The sequence below is a fragment of the Mustela lutreola genome, chromosome 9 (genome assembly GCF_030435805.1).
Source record: "Mustela lutreola isolate mMusLut2 chromosome 9, mMusLut2.pri, whole genome shotgun sequence".
Taxonomy (NCBI): Eukaryota; Metazoa; Chordata; class Mammalia; order Carnivora; family Mustelidae; genus Mustela; species Mustela lutreola.
Genome location: NC_081298.1, coordinates 15,592,851 through 15,606,112, shown reverse-complemented (window position 1 = coordinate 15,606,112; position 13,262 = coordinate 15,592,851). Strand labels below are relative to the sequence as shown.

The 13,262-nt window shown below is 46.7% G+C and overlaps 1 protein-coding gene across 4 annotated transcripts in view; it reads left to right on the top strand.

Moving 5' to 3' along the window:
• The first annotated feature begins 742 nt into the window (after positions 1-742).
• TTPAL (alpha tocopherol transfer protein like) overlaps positions 743-13,262 on the top strand; it is a 38,029-nt gene continuing 25,509 nt past the window's right edge. The window contains exons 1-3 of one of the 4 annotated variants that reach the window (XM_059133085.1): positions 743-992; positions 1,310-1,463; positions 10,157-10,262. The gene's annotated coding sequence lies outside the window, so the exon portion shown is untranslated. Of the gene's footprint in view, positions 993-1,304; positions 1,464-10,156; positions 10,263-13,262 lie in introns of all 4 variants that reach the window. The other 3 variants (XM_059133083.1, XM_059133084.1, XM_059133086.1) reach the window with 3 other exon arrangements.

Here is a 13,262-nt window from a genome sequence, read left to right as displayed (position 1 = left end):
TTATAGTAGGATACATTATAAAAGTAAACATTTGAAAGATGTGAATGTAATATTATATAAATATATGTTAAAATATAAATTAAATATATAGAAGAGCACAGCTGAGAGTTTCCTAATCCACTAACACCCCTTAGATGAGTTACCTGTACAAAAATTCTTCCAACTTTGAGATCCTGTTTTGGGGGTTCTCAGTTTGCATTTCTAATACTCTCTAATTGATGAGTCTACGATTCTGGGATTTCAGGTTTTTGTTTCACCGAATCCATGATGCTCAAATTTTGTGATTCTGTGATTTTAACATATTATTATTTATTTAACAATATGTATTTTGTTCAATGACTCCTTTCTGAAGGCATAGTGCCAGGAGCTAGGGGTTCAGTAGAGAAAAGGTGACCCCCTGTTTCTGCCTTCCTGTAGGTCATTTGGCTGATGGGGACACAGGTAAGCCCATGGGCATATGTGATACATTGCATAGTGAACAGTCATGTGGGGAGGCACAGGAATTGGGGATAGGGAGTGGAAGTGGAGAAAGAGGCACTAACCCAGCCTCCTTGAGAGGAGTGTGAGCAGAAATTCCTTCCCAGAGGAGACAGGAAGAGAGAGGGGAGGATTCTAACCAAAGAAGGTGGCGCTGGTGCACACCACACTTGGTGATCCAAGTGGAGGGAACAGCAAGTGCAAAGGTCCAGGGGTTAGGAAGAGGGAAAGAGTGGATAATATCAGGTAAGATGAGGTCTGTATGAGTTGGTATAGAGCCGGTGGAGGGGTGCTGGAGAGCAGCAGAGTAGCAAGAGACTATGGCCAGGTGACAGAGGACCTAGTAAACCATGTTAAGGAGTTTGAACTTTATCCTGAGGGCAAAAGGGGAGCCAGTGAAGGGTTTTAAGGCGAAGAGTGGCATAGTGTGCCTAGAGTCTGGAAAGTTGCCTCAGCTGCTGCGTGCAAGTTTGGGAAGAGGAGAGCCCAGAGAGAAGCCTGGAACAAGACCCCAGGTGAGAGAAGAAGAAACCTAAACAGATGGGAGATGGGCCAAAAAGAGCTGTTTTATCCATGGTGTGGTGAAAGGATGGGGGGGGGGGGGTGTGGATTATACTGCTAACCTGTGAGTCTGGGTCTCCTGGACCTCATGACTTCTCTGATTCTTGGATTCTGTGCTCAACACTCCATAATTCTTCATCCCAAGATGCCTGTTGATATCACTTTGCATTGACAATCCCTGACCTCACACTGCCCTATACTCCACCCCCTCTTTTTTGAGCCTGTTTTCCTTGTTTGCAAAGTGGGTCACCAACACCTTCTTGCAGAGCAGCCAGAAAGGGTGAGCTGGTGCGTGGTCCATCCTTGCACGAAGCAGGCATCTGGTCCATGGGAGGCATGTTTGCCCTAAGTGCATGATATACAGGCATTGCCTGGAAGGAAGTGGGTCTTGAGAGAAAGAGAGAGATCTGCATGGAAGAGCAGAGGTAAGGAAAAGCCCTGTTGTTGTCTGCTCCCGGTGACCTGGGTTGCTCTGGCTTCCAGGCTTCTGGCTAGGCATCTAGTTCCCAGATTTGGTTGTTTGCTGGTATACCAGTTGGCTATAGGACTCCCCACATCTGTCATCTGCTGGCCCTCCCAGATCTTCCTTCTGGTTCCAAACTCTCCCTGGGGCTGCAGATACCTGCAGGAGGTAGCCAAGCAGGATCTGGTCTTTCCTGGGCAGGTCTGAGCCAGGCCAAGCACCATGCCACTTGCTTCCAACCCACCTACCCTCGAGGCCATCCCGCAGTATTCCCTCCTCAGGCAACTGCTCCATTGACTCAAGCAAGAGCAGGTCTTTGGAGACAGAAACCTCACTTGTCTCCCCAAAACAAGCACGTGCTCTCTGGAACCACATCCAAGGCTAATGTGTGTTCCTGTGTTACAATGTGCTTCTTGCCAGTGGTTCATCTTTCATTCAGTTTAATCCACAAAACATCAGTTGAACAACACAACTGTGGGCAAACCCCACAGGGCTGGCAGGATCCTTGGAGACTCACTGCTTGCTTGGAGGAGGAAATGGGAAGCCACAGAGCATTTGGTGACGGGTTGAGCTGAGAGCCCAAAGCCAGAACTCTGGGTCCATCTCTTTGCACACAGTAGGGGTTCCACAAACACCCATGAAATTAAGTCGAATTAGTTTATACATTTCCCAGCTACCATTTGCCTTGATTCTTTCTAGAAGGTGGTATAAGAGACTGGAGAGAAAGGTGGCCTCTGGGGAGGTGAGTTGGGTAGTTGGGGTCAGGGGTGGTAGGAAGACCTACTTTTCATTTTATGCCCTTTTGTACCATTGGAGGGTTTATATTTTTACCCAGTGCTCATAGATCAGAGTCAATCAATCGAACAAACAATCATAATTAAATAAACAATGAAGTGAGCCAGGCTCTTTTGTAACTCTGTGCCTTTGTACGTGCTGTTCCCGCTGGTGGAAATGCCCTTTCCCGGTCTACCCCATCTGGAAAACTGCACAAGTTACAAGACTGAGCTCAGATGCCCAGTGTCTGGGGCCTGCTGCCACTCCCTGTGATGGTTATCTTCCATTTGCCCACCACCTCGGCATGCCCTCATCTGCCCTGCTCTGTGCCCTGGGAGGCACCCACGCCTCCTGACTCCTTACTGGATCTGGCAGAGGGAGGAGTCAGTGATAGATTAAAGGGCAGGATGACAAAGAATGAGGTGTTGAAGTGACCTGTCACCACCTGATTTTGCCTTCATCTTCACGGGGGCTACATTTCTCCACGACCTACGCTCTTGCCTTGGCCTTGCTTCTACAGTTCCAGCTCTCCCCGGGAGCACCAACACTGTTCCCTGTCTTGCCCCTTCAAGCTTTGGGGTGATGACAGCTCCCCACTGTTTCTAGTCCCTGGGTGCCTCGATATTCCTTAAAGTTTCCCCGAGCCTGCCCATATACTTCCTTCGTTAAATTTGCTTCAGTTAAGTCATTGGTTCCCTACTTGGAATACTTTTGCCCCTCAGGGGACACCTGGCAATGTCTGGAGATATTTTTGGCTGTCATTGCTGGTGTGGGGGTGCTACTTTTTTTACCCCTAGTTGGGGGTGGGGGACCAGGAATGCTGCTGTTTATCCTAGAGTGCACAGGACAGCCTCCCACAACCGAAAATTGGCCCCAAATATTAATGTTGCTAAGTTGAAAAACCCTGATTTATACCCCTGAGATGCTAACTGCTCCCTCCTGGGAGCCTGGGAGTTCCCAGCTGGGGATTCTGGACACCAGTGTCCCTCACGGCACTGTGACCCACTCAACCCACTCTTAATGATAGAGAGATGAAAAGACCCAGTCTTTGTCTTCAAGCCACCCCCTCTACAGGGGGGAGAGAACCAGGGGAGCTGGGTCCCTTACCAGACTCAAGTACTTGAGGACAAGGTCTCTGTGTCATTCACCACATAGCCCCAGGGGTAGGAGACATTTGCTGATTCAATCAAATAATCCTTCCACAATGTTTTAAAACAGGCTACAGCCGACAAGGGTCTAGACTCAGTGACTAAACAAGACCCAGGGAACCTGGGTGTTTTGTGTTTTTTTTCCCCCCCGTAACAGAAGTTTCAGGGAAACCACAGTTAGGCAAATACATACAGAATGAATGAAGAATGAATGAATGATAGTCCTGGAGATATGGGTGGATGGGTAAGATGGAAAGCAAGAAGGCAAGAAGGTGTCTCCTCTCTTAAATGGGTGTCATAGTAGAACCCACCTCCTAGGATTACTGTCAGAATCAAATGAAGGGAAATCACTTAGTATGTAACTCAGTGCCTGGTGAGCACAAAAGAAACTGTATCTGTCAGCTGTCTGGAGGAAGTGACGGAGGAGAATCGTCAAGGTGGGGGCTGCCACAAAGAGGGAGCTCCTTTGCATCTCTGGGCATCTGTAAAATGGGCAAAATGTAAGCAAGATTAGTGCTTTGCAGAAACTGTATCATAAGGGATGCTTAAATGGGGCATGTGACTCAAAAACTATTTTCAAAACCAAATCTATAATTTAATAAATTTAATAAATAAATAATATTAATTAATTCATTACTAATTTAATAAAAGTAAAAGGCCCAGTCTGTTAAATTACAGGGAGATATAACTGTCAGACAGGGTTAAAGTGACCAATCCATCTTTTTTTTTGCCTGCGACCTTGCCTGTTTTAGCAGTGAAAGTCCTGTGTTCTGAAAATCCCCTCCGTCTCAGGCAGGCTGAGAGGGTGTGTCTCCCTAGGAGGTCAGATGATCAGTCTGCCTCTGTGATTTTTAAAATAATAAGTAGCTAACATATATTAAATGTTTACTCTGTGTTAGTTGCTTTTCTAATGACCTTATAAGTATTATCTTATTTAATCTTTATAAGAACCCAGTGAGATAAATATTATTAGCATTCTCTTTGTACAGTGGCACAGAGAGGTTTTGTAATTGCCTGAGGATACACAGCTCCCAAGTAACGGAGTCATGATTTGATTCCAGGTTGTCTGGGTCCAGTGTACCCACGTTTAACAATGACCTCTATGAGACCTATAAATTTATTTTATATTTTTAAAGATTTTATTTATTTGTTTGACACAGAGAGAGCGAGTGTGGAAGATAGACAGAGAGCCAGCATAAACAGGGGGTGTGGCCGAGGGAGAGGGAGAAGCAGACTGCCCACTGAGCAGAGAAGTGGGGCTTGATCCCAGGACCCTAGGTTCATGACCTGAGCCAAAGGCAGACGCTTAACCAACAGCCACTCAGGCGCCCCCATATGAATATATTTTAAAAGAAACTTTGAGATGATAATGGTATTAGTAATAGTGATAATGATGATGATGGTGGTAGTAGAAATATCCTTTTAAAACATGTTTTCAAATAATCATAATGATAATACATTTTTTGGAGCCCTTGGATATTCATCCCAACATTTAATCCAGTGGAGAGAGTTTAGGATTCTAATTTAGGCTGCTGGAGCAGCCTAAAGATCTGAAAATCTCAGGAAAAAAGGGCCACCTCTGCAGGATTGTAGCTGGAGTGGAACACTCAGATATTTATAAGTAATTCACAAGCACGGTTTCTGGGGGGGAGGGGATGCTGGCTGGCTGCTGTTCTTCATCGGGGGCCCCTGACACGGTGGTGATGGTGTTCTCTTCGTAAGGATTACCGAGCTGTCCACCTAGGCTTTGTGCATTTTTAAAATGCATATTTTAAACATCACATAAAACTTTCAAGGCACACATACACACAGATTGTTACCGTTTGGAAATTTGTCTCGGGGTGAAGCAGAAATGCCTTTGGATGTGAAGGAAACCAAATACTGAAACAATTGGATTTTGGGGATTGGCTTCCCTGCAGGAAGTGACCGATGGCTCTTTGATGAAAAGAGCGATTGTCAGGTGTGCCCTTTTTGGAAGTGGAGGTATATATAAAAAAAAAAAAAAATTCTATACATTTTATCGATCAGGCTTTCCTGGGAAAAGGGTTTCGTGGCTAACATTTAAAATGTGAGAACCTTAAGGTTCTAAAATTCTGCCTCTGAGAAGCAGGCTTCACACGGCAGGACGGGTTTGGGGGTGATTCACCCACAGGGTTGGGTGGAAGGGGAGTGCCCGCCCTTGGGGGTGGAGGGAGGACCCAGGAGCCACCGGAGCCACCTCTCCATGGGCGTGTCTCCACTTACAAAGGGCCTTTTCATCTGTAGTCATCTCTTCAGCAAACATCCAAGCACCTACTCTGTACCAGCTTACAGGGTGTAACGTTCATCCGGTCATCACAAAGACGGAACTACCAGCAGTGGTGGCGCCGGGACCCTCACTGGTCTCCACCCTGCCTCCCAAACCACCCAAACCCACCCCTTCTCACTGCGCTCCTGGGCCACCCTAGCTGGTCTTCACCATCCCCAGCTCTGCTGTCACCACCTCGTTGGTCTCCTTGTCCGACTCGGATCCCTAAATCCATTCTCCATGCTGTTTTTATAAAATACAAATCAGAAGGCCTCACCCCTGCTCTACCCCTAGCTCGAGAGTTATACCCATGACGCAAAGTGGTAGCCCCCTTACCACAGGCCTCCAATCACCATGGCTTGCTCTCTTTTCTCCCTCTCTCCAGCATGCGGGTCCTGCCTCAGGGCCTTTGCTCTGGCCCTTCCCTCTGCCTGGACTCCTGCTGCTGTTTCTCTGATTCAGATGTTGCCACAGATGTCACTGTCCCCCCTCTCCCCACCAAGAAACTGGTAACACGGGCCTTTTTGGCTGGATGACGAGTACTGCCTGAATTTCGTACCATGTGTCTATTCAAATAAATTGTTAGTTCAAATAAAAATGTCTCCTTGGAGACATTCCTTTCTGGAAAGCAAACTTCCCTGCTTACTTCCTCTTATGGGGCGATAATTTTCCCTTATGAAGTATATAATACAGTCTGTAATTGCCATGGGTTGTTTTGTTTTGTTTTTAATCTCTTTTTTAGTTTATTGTCTCTCCCCCTTGTGAGGACATGGACTTTGCCTTGTCTTACCTACCACCTACTAGAGTCCTGGCACATAGTAGGTGCTCAATATTTATTGACAGTGATGAAAAGAAGGTGGTGGGGAGCAGGAAGGATGCCTGGGCTGATAATGGAGAGTTACCCTACAAAGCAGGAGGTGAAAGGGTTGGGCATAGCTCCAAGCAGGAGGGAAGAGTTGGCAGTTTGAGGGCTCTGAGAAGATCAGGCTGATGGGACCAGGGACAAGAAATCCAGGGTGTGAGGCAGGCAAGACTACACCCGTGTTACATATGAGAAATCTGAGACTCAGAAAGGGCAAGAGACGGACCCAAGTTGCCCAGTAGGCAAGGATTTGAGTTTAGAATCCAGGTCCCAACTCAAGGTTATGTAGAACCTCATGGTTACCGAGCACCTATATGCACTAACATATGAGATAAGTACTATTATTACATCCTTATTTGATGGAGAAACTGAAGCACAGAGAGGTTGAGTGACTTGCCCTAGGTCACACAGCTTGGAAGTAGCCAAGCCTCAGGTCTTTCTCTGGCTCCTAAGGCTCCCCTGTTTCCATCTCCCAATTCCCCCACAGCCCTGGCGCACCCAGAGTTCCAGCTGGGACACGGAGGGGCTGTGAGTTTGAACACTGACCCTCTCTGGAGTTTGGGGCAAAGCCAGAAGCTTCTCTGAAAACTTCCAGGACTTGGATTCCCCTAACTCCAGACAAAAAGAGAGCAAAACTAGCCCTACTTGCAAGGCTGCTATGAGAAAAAAAGTGATAAAAAATAATTATGGGACTCGTAAGTGATAAAAAATAATTGTAGGGCTCCTGGCAAACAGCCTGGGCTGTAGAGATACTGACTAACGACAGCAGGAATTTATGGCCCTGTGGGCCCAGTCTTTTAGAGGCTGGGGTGATAGGAGCTGGGGTCATGAGTGGGGTCATAGGCAGAAAACTCCCAGCAGCCCCTTCCTATCCTATCAGCCTGGACAGGGATTTGGGGGTTCCCAGATGGCCATGCCCTCCCAGCCCAGTGGGCCACCATTCATCATCCCTTTCGTTGGGTCTTGTGTCTCTTGCCACTTCTTAGGACCTGTAAACTATTTGTGATTTGGTTCATTCATTAATTCTCAGGGCCCCAGGGGAAAGCAGGACACAGATCTGGATGGTGGAAGTGTAGAGGAAGATCCAGGCACAATGATCCCCCCTCCCCCTAGAGCCAGAGGACCCTTGCTGAGGACCTACCCTGTGCCAGGGGCCTTGCTTTCCTGGCGGACCCCCGACCCTGGGGTAGGAGGACATGATAGCTGGAACCTGAGTCCCCAACTCCAAGAACTGTGGTCTCCTTACCACAAAAAAAGAGTGGAAGTGGTTTGTCCCTAGAAGTGTTCACAGCTAATTCTGAAAGACAGCAAACACCCTCCTTAAAAACCCTCGTATTGTTGTTTTTCTAAAAACAAAACCGACATATCCCCAAAGCTCAAATAACACAGAGAGATTCAAAGTTCAAAACACTGAAATTTTACCACCCAGAGACAGACCACCCTCCCCAGAGGTAGCGTTGAAATACTGAAGCCAAAATGTCAAGAGCTAGCGGTCAGCTTTGCTCTGCCTCAGTTTCTCCAACCAGCAAAATTGTCCCATGGCAGCACCTGGCACCCAGCGGTGCAAGGAGAACTGAGCTAACTACTTAGAAAGCACTCAGCACAGCGCCGCCACTGTTCCGCTCATGCGCACTACACCTGCTTGCCGAAGAACCAACAAGATATTCTAGGCAGCTTTCCACACCCGTAAGCTCCTTTAGGGAAGTAAGGTTTTGATTTAAGGGCGGAGCAGCTCGCACAGGCAGGACCCCTCCCCACGGTGGGTCCACACTTGCGCCCTCTAGAGGCTGTTTATCTTCTGCCTATATCTGCACCAAGAGCTCTCCGCAGATCCCTAAGGCAATCTCATGCAGAAGTGTTGAAACTAGGGCTTGCAGACAGCAAGTCACTTACCCAGGGTGACAAAGCTGCGACTAGAGCCTCCTAACATCTCGAGTCCAGAGGCAGAGCTCAAGACTGAGAAACAAGCCCAGAGAAATTCAAGAGGGTTTGGAGTAAGGTGGACGTGACCCTGAATTTCTGTTCTGCTGCTACTAGCTGTGTCACCTTGTGCCAGTGCCTCAACCTCCCTAAGCATCCGTTTTCTCATCTGTAAAGTGGGACTGCTGATACCCATCACACAGCGTTGCCACAGAAATGGCTCCGGTCTGGCTAATAGCTGCTGTTTTTGGAACAGCAATGCCTGTGGGGCTCCATGTTAAGTGCTTTCCAGACAGTATTTCATTAAACTAATAAGCATGTATTTCATAAGGGCAGGGACTTTGGTTGTTTTGTTCAGTGTATAACTTCAAGGTCTAAAACAGTGCCAGATGTATAGTAGATGCTCAACAAAAATTGTTGAATGAATAAATGAGTCCAATTTTCTCGATATCAGTGACAAAAGGGTTCTATTACTAGGTATGTGACTTTGAGCAAGTTTCTGTCTCTGAACTTCCATTTTCTCCTGGGTCCAATGGGTACAATGACACTGGCAACATTTATTGAGCACCAGCTGTGTGCTGGACCCTATTCTAAATGGTTTATAGCTCCCAACAGTAAGTCCCCTTTAAACCTTATAAACCCTTTGAGGTACTATTATTAGCCCATATTAAGGTTGTCACAGGGAGGCACAGTGAGATTGTCACCAGGTCTCACGAGCAGTAAGACATGGAACTGGAATTCAAATCCACCAGACCTCTGATTCACCTGCAGGGTACACCTGCTTAACACGAATCTCTAGGGCCTAAGACTAACCTTCCCTTCCATCAACAGTAGAAGTAGTAAATATATCGAGGTATACACGTAGAGTGGAAGACTAATTAGTCATGAAGAAAGAGTGAATTGCCAATAACTCTAACAACAGGAGTGAATCTCACTATTATGTTGAAAGAGGTCAGTTGTGAAAGACACTGGAGTTGCCAGAAAAAATACGAGATGTTCAGGTGTATTTGAACTTCAGATAAACAGTGAATTTTTTTAGCACAAATATTTCCCAGGTGAAATTCAAATTTGGATGGCATCCTGGCTTTTTATGTGCTAAATCTGGAAACCTAAATATCATATATGTTTGGCCCCATTTATACAAAGTTCAAAAAGAAGGAAAAGGAATAAATGATGGTAGAAGTTAGGAAAGAAGTGGTGGGCAGTGTGGGTGGGGGAATGGTGGCAAGAAAAGTCATATGTCTTGATCTGGATACGGGTAACCTGTGTATACACACTTGTAACAATTCACCAAGCTGCACCCTTAATATTTGCTCATTTTAAAAGATTTGTGAATTGTGACTCTTTAAATGTTTAAAAATTCTAAGGAACAAAACACTCTATAAAATCCTAAGTAAACAGTATTTGACGGGGTGCTCAAATGAGAGAAAGGTTGTGGGTCCCTTAGCACATTTGAGGAGCTCATAGTAAGAACTCAATAAATGTAACCACAGCATTCATGTTATTACCGTCGTCACTCCCTTTTGTGATTTTCTCTATCTCGAGTTCATAGGAGCGCCCTCCAGTGTTTACATTTTGTCATAACACCTCAGTTACCACTCTTTAGCCAAGCTTGGAGTCTCGCTGCTTGAAAGTGCAGTGCTTTTCCTTTTCTTTCGCTCCAGGACACAGAAGAAAGTGCCCAAATCCACATGGAACTAATGGGTCCCAAGTCCAACTCTAGCCCTGCCGACAATAGCCCCCTGAAGTTCGTGAGAAGGCAAGCAGAAGGTGAGGAACAGGTCTCTGTGTTTCGCTGTCCCAGCACAATCGCGAACATCTTGTTCCCAGGAACTCACATGATCTATTTGAATGTAGCACCGGACAGACTACAAAATGCTTTCACATCAACAAGAATCCCAGCTAGCTTTCAGTGAGTGCTTCGTGCTGTGTCACACACCAGGCGAAGAGCTATGTGTCCGCTTCCCCCCACTTTTAATCCTTACCTGGGAGGTATATCTTGTTTGTCGCCTGCTTTCTGCCACCCTCCCCTCCCCAAGAGTATGCTTTGGGCCTCCTTCCATGTCAATAAATATAGCTGGGGCGGTAAGGACTTGATTCAAAGGCTGAGAAATTTAAACAGTCAGCCCCACTGCCCAGGTGAAGATCAGTAATAGTTAACATTTATTGAGTGCTTTATTACACACCAGGCCCTATGCTAATTGGTTAACTCGAACTCTCTCTCATTTGATCCTGGAGGCAATCTCAAGGTAGCTTCTATTATTATTCAGATGAGGAATCTGAAGCTCCTAGAAGTAAAGGAGCCATCCGAGGTCAGACAGACGGACAGCGGGTGTAAATAGCAGAGCTGGGCTTCAAACCCAGGTGGGTCTGATACTGGTCCTGGGCTCTCCACTGGCACATTTGAAGGACAATATGGGGGAGACTGCAAGGGAAGTTCCCCAAGTGGAGCAAGGAGCCACTAACAAAAATCCCAAAGGTAGAGGGCATTGTGGACCCAAGGCCATGGGAGCGGCAATTTCTGAAAAGCCATAGTTTACCATGGAGGGGATGGAAGTCTTCCTGGAAGTGGTGCCGTTTGGGCTGACTATATATCTCCAGCCCAGAAAGGGGGGCTTTTAATAATTCACCAGCTTCCGAGTGGTTTCACATCAGACTTACGTGGCTTCAAAGACTAATTGCGCCACTCTCCAGTTTAAAAACAAACAAACAAAAACCAGCATTATTGAGACATACTTGATGTACAATGAACAATTCCTATTTAAACTGCGTAATTTTATTTGCTTTGACATATGTGCATACCCATGAACCCATCACCACAATCAAGAGGATGAACGTCTCCATCACCCTAGAAGTTTTTTGGTAGCCTGGTGTAAGCCATCTCCTCCTTAACACACCCATTCCCATCCCCAAGCCACCACGGTCGCCGTGGAATACTTTTCTCTTCACTATAGATTATGTTAACATTTCTGGAACTTTATAGAAATGGAATCGTACAAGATGGACCCTTTTTGTTTGGCTTCACCCCTGGGCATAATTACTCTGAGATTTATTCATACTGTTGCACGTATCAATAGTTTGTTCCTTTTTATTGCTCTTTTTACTTATTATATGTATATCGGTTCATTTATCACACTCCCCTGGGGATGGACATTGTTTTCCCCAGTTGGGGATCATCATAAATACAGCTGCTAAGAACATTCTTGCGCACTTCTCCAAGTGGACAGACACTCTGTTACCCAGGGCAAGTGCCAAGGAGTGGCTCTGCTGAGTCATGTAAGTGTATGTTTGACTCTTTCAAAAGCCACTGCAAACCATTCTCCAAACTCGTTGTGCTATCTTGCATCCTCACCAGCAGTGTACAAAGAGTCCCCAGTTGCCAGGGCGAGGCTTTCTCATGTTGGCCATTCCAGGTGGACGCACCAGCGTCTCTTCTCCTGCGGCCCCCACTGGTGGTCCTTTAGCCCTCTGGATCCCAGTTTTCTCCTGTATAGAGCAGAAGTGACCATAACAGCTTTGAAGGGTAGTGAAGACATAGGGAGTGAGCACACAGGGAACATACAGTATCGGGACAAGCAGATCGCAGGTGTTTCTAAGAGATGAGGGTTAATTCTAACCCATGGTCCGGGGCCTTACCCCAAGACACACCTTCAAAGCAGAGGGTAACAGCTGCCTCCTTCAGTGTGGAGTCAGGGCTCCTAACCCAGAGGAATAGGAAAGATAGTGACTGTCACAGGCGCAGGGTAGTGGGGGTGGTAGTGAGGGGACTAGGGGGTGGGGTGGATGAATAGCCCATTCTTATAAAGCCTCGAGGGGAGTGGTTGGGTTTTTTTTTTTTTTTTCCCTCTATTTTCCACATTGGAAAAATGAGGTGTGGAAAACAACCGTTGGCCACTGTCATTCAGCAGTTAAGGGACTGAGCTGGGATTCGAACCTAGGTCTGTCTGTCTGATTTGGGATCTAGGAGAATTGCTAATGGAGTATCTGGCTCAGAGCTAGCAACATGGCCCCATCGCAGAATGCCTCCCAAGGCTCAGGGTGGTCTTCAGTCGGGTTCCCTGGAAACAGAGCCTGAGGCAAGGATGAGGTACACGCAATTTATTGAGGTGGGCACCCATAAGGGAGGGGGGAAAGCAGGTGGGATGGAACCAAGCAGAGATTTGTTCTCAGGTAAAGTCTGGCAAGGGGGCTGGCCTTTTGTACCTCTTATGGGTCATTGACTGTGAACTACCTGTGAGTGAGGAGGGAAACCTCTTGGGTGAGGTGACGTCTGAGGTCACGGTGCTCAGGAGAAGGAGATGGAATGAGACATCAGACATCAACCACTGGAGCATCTGGGGGGTGCTGGGGGCGGTGCTGGCCCCATAGAGGAAGGACTCAAGAGGTCTCCAGAGGCACCCACACTTCTTGCCTGCCTCATGAAGCCAACTATAGGGCAAACAAGCCTCCAGGCTTGTTTCAGAGAATCGTCCGTCCTGCTGCAACCATCATGTGGAACAGACCGGACTTGTGATGTAATCTAAACACACCTTTATTTTTGTCTCCCAGTGTCCCTTTCAAAATTTATTCAGTGGAGAGACATTTTCTCTGCCAACTAGGTGAAAACTCATCCCAGTTACTTTTCTGCTCATTCTTCGGAAACAGACAATTCTGTAATCACTTTAGGTCAAACACACACTGTGGATTTAGAAACTAGAATGTCCAGTAAAGCTACTGATCACAACTCCCAGCTTGATTTGGGTTTAAAGCTTCTCCCCTGGGCCAGCTTGG